Source organism: Lepisma saccharinum, chromosome 10, assembly GCF_977018435.1.
Source record: "Lepisma saccharinum chromosome 10, izLepSacc3.1, whole genome shotgun sequence".
Taxonomy (NCBI): Eukaryota; Metazoa; Arthropoda; class Insecta; order Zygentoma; family Lepismatidae; genus Lepisma; species Lepisma saccharinum.
The window spans coordinates 45,859,205-45,871,315 of NC_139238.1; positions in this window are offsets into that span (position 1 = coordinate 45,859,205).

Sequence of the window (12,111 nt, forward strand, 5' to 3'; positions counted from 1 at the left end):
GCCAATTTGATAAGACCTTGTTTAAATTGATGGTCAATTCAGTGTATGGCAAAACAATTGAAAATGTCAGAAAACATATTGATGTTAAAATAATTACTGACCCCAGCCGGAGCAAAAAATTGATTGCAAAGCCTAATTTCAATTACAGAAAAATTTATGATGAAAATATGGCACTTTTCAACATGAAAAAAACAAAGATTAAGTTTGATAAGCCTCTTTATGTAGGGGCTGTAATATTGGAATTGGCCAAATTACACATGCTGGAGCTCTATTATAATGTGTTGAAACCTTTTTATGGTGATTGTGTAAAATTGATGTACATGGACACAGATAGTTTTGTTCTTGATATTCAAACAGAAGATGTTTATCAAGATATAGCACAGCCTGAATTGTTTAAATATTTTGATACCAGTGAACATTCAAAAATTCAACACCACAACAAAAAGGTGCCTGGGAAGTTAAAAGATGAGACACTTGGTGATGTTATTGTTGCATTTGCTGGGTTAAGAGCTAAGATGTACAGCTTTGAAACATGTAGTGGTGCTGTTGCAAAAAAAGCCAAGGGCATTGGCAGAGTAATTGTTGACAAAGAGCTTGAATTTGAAGATTACAAAAATTCCCTCAAATCAAGTAGCACAATCAGAACATCAGAAAATAGAATTCAGAGTGTAGATCACTTGTTGACTAGCAATATTGTAAGAAAAGTGGCTCTGGACCCACATGATGATAAGATATGTATTTTGTCATGTGGCATACATACTTTACCATGGGGTCATTGTGATTTGAAAAGTGGGAATCAATGCCCAATTACAGAACATGATTTGAAATAAATAAACATGCCTATGAACTTATTTGGGTTCAAAAAACAGGCTATTATGGACCTGCCAACATCACAACCCTCTTCTGATATAATATCTAAACTAAGTGCTTTGTTAATTATTCATCTGAACAGCATACTTACAGATGTTGATGATGAAACAGGTAAAACATTGTACATATTTAACAATAATTTAAATCATTACCAATTACCTGTAGGTGGACAATTACAATTTATTACAACCCCTATGGGTAATGTCAAGATTTCAATAGGGAGAAATATTTATTGAATTAAGCACTCAAACATGATTTCTGGCACTGTATATACTGTTTCTGCTGGTGACTGCTTATATATTGAGGTCCCTGGATCCTTTGACAAGCTTATACCCTTTTTTATAGAATTAAGAATTAGATATTCAATAATAAATAACCACTAAATCAAAATGCCTAATGATATATTTGGCCATACAAGACATGAAGATCACAGTGATGAGATTCTGATGCTTGATGTCAGAGTCAAGAAATTAAGAAGTGATTTACAAGCTTTACAAACCACACTGAATGCCAGTCTTCAACTAGAAATTACAAATTTGCAATCACAATGCATGGACCCTCTTCTTAAAATTGATTCTGAACTCAAATTATTGCTTCAGAAATATAATGATTTGGCCACATTAGATAATTTTCAAAGTTTAGAAGCTGTAGCAGCTCTTCAAGCCAAATTTAAGACCCAGGCTACCAACTCTGAGCAATTGAAACAACAATTGGAAGAGCAAATAAATAATGTCCAGGCACAGCTCCAAACAATTGTCAAAAGCATAAAATCACAAGAAGATTTTGATCTAGTGATTTCCACTCTAAAAGAACAGATTCAATCATTACAGATACCTAATCTGGACCCTCTGAACAATGCCATAGCCGAGGTTAAAGAAAAAATTGAGACACTTGAAAATTTTATGAACAACTTGCCATCTTCTGATGCTTTGAGTGCAATAACTCGGAGTGTTGCCAACATTAAGCTGCAACTTGAAACATATGAAGATTTTGGAAAAATTCAAAGTACCATAACCCATCTTGAGGGTACAATAGCAGCAGTGCAAAGTGATTTGGCAAATGTACAAGAAACTCTAGAATTCCGCCTGCCCGGTATTGTAGATACCCTTGTTAGTGTCCAGCAACAGATCACAAAGCTTGAAAACCTCAACACTGAATCTGAGCTATCTCATTTTCATCATTTGATTGATGATATCCAAACAAAGCTTGAAATTTTACAACAATCAACACCCACTCAGGCAGATATAGCCCTGCTCCAAGATGCTATGCGTGGTGTGGTTGATGCTTCTGAATTAAATGATGTGAAATTGGCACTTGAATCTTTGCAAAATACTGTATCAAATCTGCCTACATCACAGGAACTTAAAAATATTAAGAGAGCTGTGAATCGCATATTGAAATCAGAAGATATCAAGAATATCCAGACAGAGATCAAACAACTCACTCAGACAGTGGCCACTCTACCAACCAATCAACATATTAATGAACTGCATGCGCTGTTTGAGGATATCAGAAGACAGGTCCATGATCTTACTGCTCAAAATTCAAAATTGGCAGTTGTTGAAAATTTACAGCAAATTGTAGCTAATATCAAGCAACAACTAGGGACCATGGAATCTAATCAAGCAAATGCTTCTTTGTCTGTTTTTGCCACCCAGCTTCAAGAAATTGTGCAACAATACAAGAAACTTGTTGTGGACATAAAAATCAAGCCAGGCCATGATGATGTTGTTAGGACCATCAATGAGCACCTTGAAACTGTAACAAGTAGATTGCTTACAGCAGAAAAAGAAATAACCGGCATAATAGAGAATCCTAAACATACAGTAATTCTTGAATTGTACAGCATCTCCAACAAAGAATATGATTCACCATTTACACCAGGTGGCAAAATATATATGCTGTCCCCTGCACAATTTTATTACCAGTTTTTTGTTGGGGGCACACTGAGACCAATCAAGATCAAATATTGGCTACAACCACAGGCACACCACTACCCTACCTTATCAATAACAAATGCTGACAACAAAACAAAAATCACCAGTGTAGATTTAGAGGATTTTACAGACCCCAATACATTAGAAACATCTTATGCTGAAGATGATGGCTCTCTGGAATTTCATATACAAGTAGGAGACAAATTATATTTAGAAAATCCTGTAGTATCAGCTGCTGAACACCCCATAGTTGCAATATTCTTGTTTACATATTATGTCTAGACAAATTATTGTTGATGAATTACACAGACAAGCCAGACATAATTTTAAGAGACTGCCAGTAGTCACAAAAGGCATAGATGATTTATGGCAGTGCGACTTGTTTGAGATGGCAAGTGGACAGCTGAAAAACTTAGACAAAATCAACAAGGGCTACAAGTATCTACTCACTGTCATAGATACATTTTCAAAATTTGCCTGGGCTGTGCCACTCAAATCCAAGACTGGAAAATGTGTTGCAGAAGCCTTCAGGACAATCATCAATCAGAATGGAAGATCACCGCGCTATTTGCAAACAGATAATGGCAAAGAATTTTATAATTCAGTGTTTCAACAATTTATTAAAAGACAGTCAATACAACATTATTCGAGTTACAGTGATCTCAAGGCCTCAATTGTAGAGAGATTCAACAAAACCCTAAAAAATCTTATGTATAAACAATTTACACTTCAAGGTAATTATAAATGGTTCAGTATTCTTCCAGAACTTCTACATAAATATAACAACTCGGTCCATTCCACAATCAACATGAAACCCTCTGAAGTAACTTCATCTGATGAGCAAAAATTGATCAGGACTGTTTATTATCCTAAATATCAGCCAACAACAAGAAAAGCCAAATACAAGGTGGGTGATCAAGTAAGAATCAGCAAATATAAGCACTTATTCAAAAGAGGCTTTACAAGAAACTGGAGCACTGAATTATTTACAGTGGTTCAAATTAAACATGGGACCCTTAACACATATATAATAAAAGACCACCGAGGAGAAATTCTCAAAGGCCGGTTCTATGAAGAAGAACTCAACAAAACTAAACAGCCTGACACATATCTCATAGAAAAAATCATCCGCAGAAAAGGCAGCAAGTTATTTGTCAAATGGCTAGGACTTCCAGAACACAGCTGGATCGAGGCAAACAAAGTGATAATATGAACACCTGGGATGTTATAAAGAGGCTGCCAGAACCTGAACAGCAGAATAAGAGAAATGGCAAGTTGCTGCCTGATAATATTAGATGTCTTATTGTTGGTCCATCGGCTTGTGGTAAAACTACACTAATGATTGATAATTTTTTATTGGCACCCAACTGGTTAGACTGGAAAAACAGGCACTTGTATGTCTTCTCTAAGAGCTTGGAACAATTAAAATATCAGCAGCTGATGAAGCTATATGATGGACTGGATATTGCCACTTTTGAATCAGATGTTAAGCCACTCCATGAATGTCTCGATAATTCTGTTGTTGTGTTTGATGACATTATACTGGATAATCAAAACAAGGTTAGAAATTTCTTTACACAGGGCCGACACAAAAACATTAATTGCTTCTACCTGGCACAGACTTTTTCAAAAATACCGAAGCAGCTGATCCGAGACAACAGCAATTTTATATGTGTGTTTCATCAAGATCATACCAACCTCAAACACATACATGATGAATATGTAGGTGGGGACTTGAGCTACAATGATTTTTCCAAGTTTTGCAGTAGGAGCTGGAACCAGGATAGTTATGGGTTTGTCACAATTAATATGACAAAAACACCTAATACTGGTAAATATAGAAATAAAATTAAAATTTTCTAGACATTGAAACATATATAAATAAACATGAAAAGGCCAATCATTGATGATCTTAAATTAAGAGATTATCTTGTAAAAAGATTTAAGGGATGGAAAGCAGAGAACCGAGGAATCTATGAACAACACAAACAAACAGAACAGCCTATTATTGATGCTATTGGTGAATTAGGTAAAAATATCAAAACTGTTACAGAGCAAAATCAAAATTTGATCACAGAGCTTGTACCTGTAGCTGCAAGAAACATATTAGATTATCCAATCATCCCACTTTCTAGTATTCATACACCTAGTCCTGTTGCTCCTCGAAGAATTGAAGCTAGTCAGGACCCTATTGAATTGGGTCTTCTTGCTCAAAAATATTTAAGCACACCTAAAACAACAAAGATGAGGTTTTTGGCTTATATGCTGACACAGAGCGTGATGGTAGCATCATACATAGAATTGGCAATTTCAGAGTAACATTTATGGGAGATGATATAATTGTATATTCAGAATCTCGTCTTGGAGAAAAAGGTGGTTTTGTTAAATATCCCGGCACACCTGGATTGTGGGAACTGATGACTAGGAAAAGGCCTGGCAGCTATACAGATCAAGATTATGAGCATTACAAAGAAATATTAATAAAATCAGATGCTCTATACCAGAACAATGATCCCACACAAAAAAGAGTCAAGTCTAGCAGTGGAGCAAAATATAACAACTTAATCAAGCCCATATGGTCACAGATCAAGACTGGCAGTGGAATCAAACAATACAACACCCTGCCTAAAGAATTTGTGTGGGTTGATGATGTCAGGAAACTTGTAGATAGGTTATTGGTGATAGCTGGGGAGGAAAATGCTGGCAACCACAATTTTTACAATGAAAAGGTTGGAATTATGGACATGATAAGCACAAAATTGTCTAATTTTATAGTGAATGACACTAAGGGGATTGGATATCTTATAAAAATTATTAATACTCTACCACCTAAATTTTGGAATATTTCTGAGGGTCGGGGGCTGGTTAATGACATTATAAACAAGCTGCCATTTGAACTACACATTCCAGGCTATCAGTATTGTGGTCCAGGCACAAAATTGGACCATAGATTAAACAGAGGTGATCCTGGTGTTAATCCCCTAGATGCTGCTTGTAGAGACCATGACATAGCATACAACACACATTCTGATCTTGACAAGAGACATGTTGCAGACAAGAAATTAGAAGAGGCTGCATTTGGTAGATTTGTAAGCAAAGATGCTTCTTTAAGTGAAAAAATAGCAGCATTGGGGACCACCATAGCTATGAACACCAAACAAAAACTGGGATGGGGGTTGTGAATATGTATATAATAAACCTAGGATGAAGGCCAAGGGTGTTATGTATCAGATACCTTATGCAGGTCTTAAATCTCTTAAAACTATTGATAGTCTTTTAACCAAAAAGCAGCGCAAGAAAAAAAGCTCTTGTCTTGCAAAGGGCCATGGTATGAAATTGTTGCTTAGCACCCCCCAATTAAAAAAATTACAGCAATCTAGAAAAAAATCACATGTGGGTGGCTTCATATTTACTATCCCGGCCATCTTAGCAGCACTTGGGGCTGTTGGGAGCTTGGCTGGGGGATCAGCTGCCATAGCAAAAACAGTAATAGATGCCAAGAAGAATAGGGCAGAATTAGATGAATTGAAGCGCCATAACCTGGCCATGGAGAAACAGGGCAAAGGTGTTAAGAGAGCCATGAATAAGTTTAAAAAAAACAAGAGGCGCTTACAAACCAAGATATTGAAGCTTTAATCAAGCCACTGGGCATCAAAAATTTTAGAGGTGTGTACATGTCTGATTCATTACCAGAACAACCACTCAACAAAGAGTGTGGCATTGTTAATTTGGATAAGTACAAAAATCAGGGCACTCACTGGATTTGTTATCTTAAATATTTAAAAGATGAGGCATTTGTGTTTGATTCATTTGGAGGTGTTCCACCTGAAAATTTAATAAAATATCTAAATTCAGCTAATCTTTATTACAATAATGCCCGTGTTCAAAATTTCAAAGATGTTAATTGCGGACATTTGTGTTTATCTGTTCTTAGATAAATGTCTCAAATAAATAAACCATCAATTGAAAATTTTCAAAAGGCCTTGTGGTATCTGAAACATCATGGGGGTATTCCATCTCACCAGCCAAAATTCAATATTGAAACTTAGATTTCATGATGACATAGTGTATCCCAAAACAATAGCTCTCAGAGCATTTTATGGCATGTACTTGATTCCTAATATTACACACCACAACAACACAATTGCAGTAGGGGATCAAAAAATTGTCATCACTCCAGGGCAATATAATCTATCCACTCTAAATGCTCAGTTACCCAGAGGTATAGTATTAACTCAAAATTCTGTCACTCACAGAGTAGAGATTGTATCTGCTACAGAGACAGTGGATCTGGGTACTATAGGAGAGCTGTTAGGCTTTGAGAACAACACAAAACTTGAACCAGCCATCAAACACACTGCTATTAATATACCTAAATTCTTAGCCATAGAGACTCTAAATATTCACTGTAATGTGGCCGAGGGTATGATCACCAAATCAAATGGCATAGGCACTCACAAACAAACTGGCATCATTGCAACATTCAAACCTAACTCTGAATTTATGGAGCCCATCATCTACACTCCATCCCCAACATTATATTTTCCTGTGTGCCATAATAGAATAGATTACATTGAATTGATGGTCACTAATGAAAAAGAAGAATTAGTTGATTTTGCTGGAGCCACAACAACTGCTATCATAGAGATTAATATTTAAATAAAAATACATACAAAAAAAATGGAAAATATTGAGAGTTATGAGCTACAATCATTCCCCCCAAACAGGAGGACATTTGCAAATTTAAATCAACCCAACACAGAGATTGAGGTTGATCTTGATGTAGGGGATGGCTTTATACACCCCCACAGAGCAGATCTATACATCAATTTTGATGTTGTAAAGCTCGATGGTACAGATTATCCGGCAAATTCAAATATAAGATTGGTAGACAATTTTGTGCCGCATCTATTCTCTGAAATTGAGATCAGAAAACATGGTGTTGTTATAAACAGAGTAGATTATCCCGGCATTACCTCCACAGCTTTGGCCACACTAAAATTATCCAAAACCGAGGCTTCTTACTACAAAATAGGTGGATTTGAGGCTGGTGATAAAATTATATCTAAGAGCCACACTGTACTGTTCCCCATGCGCCTGTTGCCAGGATTCTTCTCAGATTACAAAGATATTATGTGGAAGGGTGGTTTAAGAATCACATTTAGAAGAGCTGCCAATGATAATAATGCTTTGATGAGGTACAGCACATTAAACTCTACAGGGGAAGCTCTGCCTAATACCCTACCTGATGAAGGCAAATGCATTATTCGGACTATGGAGCTAAGAATGCCAGTTGTTGAATATGAAGCCAGTTATGCTCTTAAATACAAAGCAGATATAATAAAAAATCCACAGGTTCCTTTACAATTTTATACATATCAATGTGTACAGAAGCCCGCCACTGGTACCTATTATGAGTTTGATGCTACAAATTCATTCTCCAGTATACAATATGACATGCCAGATTTTGTGGTGGTACTGTTTCAAACTGGAAGACACAATAATTAGGAAAAAAATTCAAGTAAATTTGATAGCTGCAACATGAAGAACATATATCTTAAAAATGGCAGAAATGAGGTATTTCCTAGAGAAAATTATAATTTAGACATGTCCAAGGATGATTTTCTTAAATTATATGAAGCATTTACAGCATACAAAAGGGTCACTACTGGCAATACTGACATGTATTACACACCAGATGAATTCAAAGCACAGAGACCTATGTTTGTCATCAACACTTCAAAAAGGAAACAAGTTGTGGTTAATGACAGGACAAACATTAAAATTATCTGTGAATTCCAAGATACACTCCCTGATGACACCATATGTAGTGTTATTCTTATAGGTGAAAAATCATATGTTTATGATGTAAGAAATGAGAGAGTCACAGAGCAATTCTAGAAGATTTCTGCATATTACACAAGTTGAGGCTGGTGTCCAATTAAAATATTGAGCATATTCCAGGTAATAAGTATTTAAGCATATATTACATTATATTATTGTATAAGCAAAAGCTCTTATGAGCATTTTTGCTTTAGTTTTAAGTGTAGCCAAAACAATATCAAGAGGGGCATATTTTTGACAAGTTTATGGACAACAAACTAGGAGATTCAGCTTTTACGCACATGGGCAAATCTGTCTGAGGGGAGTTCTTCATTTCTACACTAGAATTCAAAATTCTTGGGATTTAAATATGTACACACATGGCCGATTGGACCATATGCCCCCTCTTGACATTGTTTTGAGTGTAGGCAAATCTGTCTATTAAGGGTTCTTATTTTCTACACTAGGATTCAAGATTCTTGGGATTAAGAGCATATCACACTTGAAGAAATAGGGAATGAGGGCATCTTGGCATAGTTTTAAGTGTAGGCAAATCGGGCTGTTTAATCAAATAACCTCTTCATTTGTACGCTATAAGTGCGCCAATAATATCACAAATAATACTCAAGTTCATAGCAGGGCCGGCGGAAGGGGAGGGCGAAGCGTGCCTTCGCCCAGAGCGGCAAAATTTGAAGAGAAGAAAAAAATAAGCCTATTGAAAACTGTGATCGAGCGAGATATTCTTTTGCGCTGAATACTATTGAAATAGCATAAGAAGTCTCATTATTTATTTTATATTTTGATGTTTTAGTTAGGAATATATTGATTTTCAATTTTCCGTTGCTGCGTAATAACCGGGGGGGGGGGGGTCGAAATAGAGCGGCATCTGCCGCCACCTCCCAGGGAGGCAAAATGACTAGCGCCGGCCCTGGTTCATAACAAAAGAAAAAGCCGCGCAGCTTATCGTCTAGTGGCAGTATATGTACTTGTTATTGTTGTGGAAGCCAGCATCCTTTGTAAATGTACAACAAAGGCAACCGACTGTCGCCGATCTCAGAGAGGAAATAATAATACTGCTTGAGGAGGAGTGTTATGGTGCAATTGTAGCGGTTTAACACGTTGGCATGTTATTATCTGCCGTTGCAGTTCCATACCAGTGTATACGGGTTTTGGGAGTGAAAAGTTAGAACGCCACCAGTGCATTAATGCAATGAAAAATAATATACATATTTTTTTTTATTTTGTTTGAAATCACTCAAATAAGGAATCGTATGAAGAAGTCTTCTTTGCAGCATTATTGGTAATTTTACTTATGTGTTAGTTCATATTTTGCGAATTTTTAGTCCATATGTATGTAGCTACATACAAAGCCACTTGTTAATACATATTAATCCAAGTCCTGGTATAATGCATGACGTTTAAAACTCAACGTTAGATAGACCTGAATTCTCTAATTTTATTGTTGCACGTAACAGCTGTGCATCGGCGCACTGCAGCGATTTTTCTATCTGCTCCATTAGCAACACTGCTTCTTTAGTTGTTTCGCGCATCGCACGGCAGAAATATCTGCGCTGGACTCTACTACGGCATAAGGTATTCCTTAATATATACTCGTTTGGGTGCCTGACTACCATGCGAGAGACCCCGGGTTCGATCCTTGGGGGGATCGAGGTTTTTCCACCTGTTGAAGTGGCTCCAGCGCCCACCCTGCATCGTATAAAGTGGGTACCTGGAGGAAATTCTGGAGGGGGGTAAAGGATGCCAGGGACGTGGTGCTGATCACATCACCCCCACCTTCGACCATGATCAAAAAAGTGTGCCGCTCTAACTTCACACCCCCTACACGTCATCATGGCGTCGCGCAAAGCACAGGAGAGAATTTTATTTTGTAATAAATATAAATATTCAAAGACTTATATGATGTACCAGTAACATAAGTAAAAGACATGTTAGTCTTCACAAAATATTTTATTACAATTAAAGATCGATTTGTGTAATTTGGTTGCAAGAAAATTTTCAGCAGAAAGTAACTGTAAAAGTAACTTACAGTTACTTTTGAAGTACATGTAACTGTAACTGAGTTACTTTTTAAAACGAGTAACTGTAACTCTTACTTTTTTTAAGCAAGTAACTGTAAATAGTTACCTTTTTAAAAGTAACTTTCCGAACACTGCTAGACAGCGGCGCATAGGGCTGGAGCTACTCAGTCATATTATTATTATTATTATTAAAGTGGTAAACTACATATTGAATTGGCGAAATGTCTGGAATTTTCTAAGCATTTTCCGTTCAATGAAATTTTCTTGAAATTGTAGACATTCCCAGGCCCGTAGCTAGAATTGATCTCCAGGGGGAGCTCACGGGTTATCAGGGGGGCTTTGTAAATCACGTCCATTTTTCAAAGGTTTTACAGTATTAAATGAAGGTAAATTATTTGTGTGTGTGGTGGGGGGTCATTATGTTAATACAAAAGTTTCAAATATCCAAATATTACATTTTTTCTATATCTTCTAAAACATCTTTTGAAGTGTTAATTCACTGCTAATTACATCATCCCTTACTACACACTCCATACTACACATTCCATCCCGAACTGAGGCAATAAAACTCTCCTTCGTCCCCAAAACTTGGGAGCTGTTGATCTTTGACGAAGATGTGGAAGGAATGTGGATGATGACATCAAAGTCACAGAGTTCTGTCTAAGCGGGAGGCAACAGGGGCAGCGATGGTACAGATAAAGAAGCTCTCCTATGAAAGAAAGAACTTTCTCAAGTCTATAGAATCTTCTGAATACTTGCCTCTACTTATATTTCGGCCTATAAACAAGATGAACAAATCAGGGTGCGAAATCCTTGGGGGGGGGGGGGGCAGGGGGGATTTCAACAATCTTGACCTCAAAAATCCCCCCACCAAAAATTTCCCGGGGGGAATTCACCAAAAATTTCCCGGGGGGAAGAGTTTTTCTTGTAACAACAAAATATAAGCAATTGGTATTTACTTCTTATGTATTTTACTAAGGATAATATGAAAAACACATAATAGTGAGTGCAGAATGCTTTCTCTCTTTTTCAAGAGATTATTACTCTGTTTACACCAATAACAATGTGCGTGCAATAAAAGACAAACATAATTATAAATTATAATAGTTTTGTATTAATACAAAAACTAAACAAAAGCTACTGCACAACAAAACTATTTCGTAATTTATTGACATCTTTAACCAGTTAGTAAAGAATTAATTTGCTACTTTACACATATCTGATATCTGCATTATATATATATATATATATATATATATATATATATATATATATATATATATGGATGTAGATTAAGATTTTCTTCCCCCCACTACTCTTCAATGATTTCGCATTCTGGAACAAATGTATGCTTTTCATATTCTGTGAATTTATCCTTCACCAAGTTATGAGCAAGTTCCGAAAGTCTTAACGAAAGTAACTGGCCTCCTGAACCTGGTGAA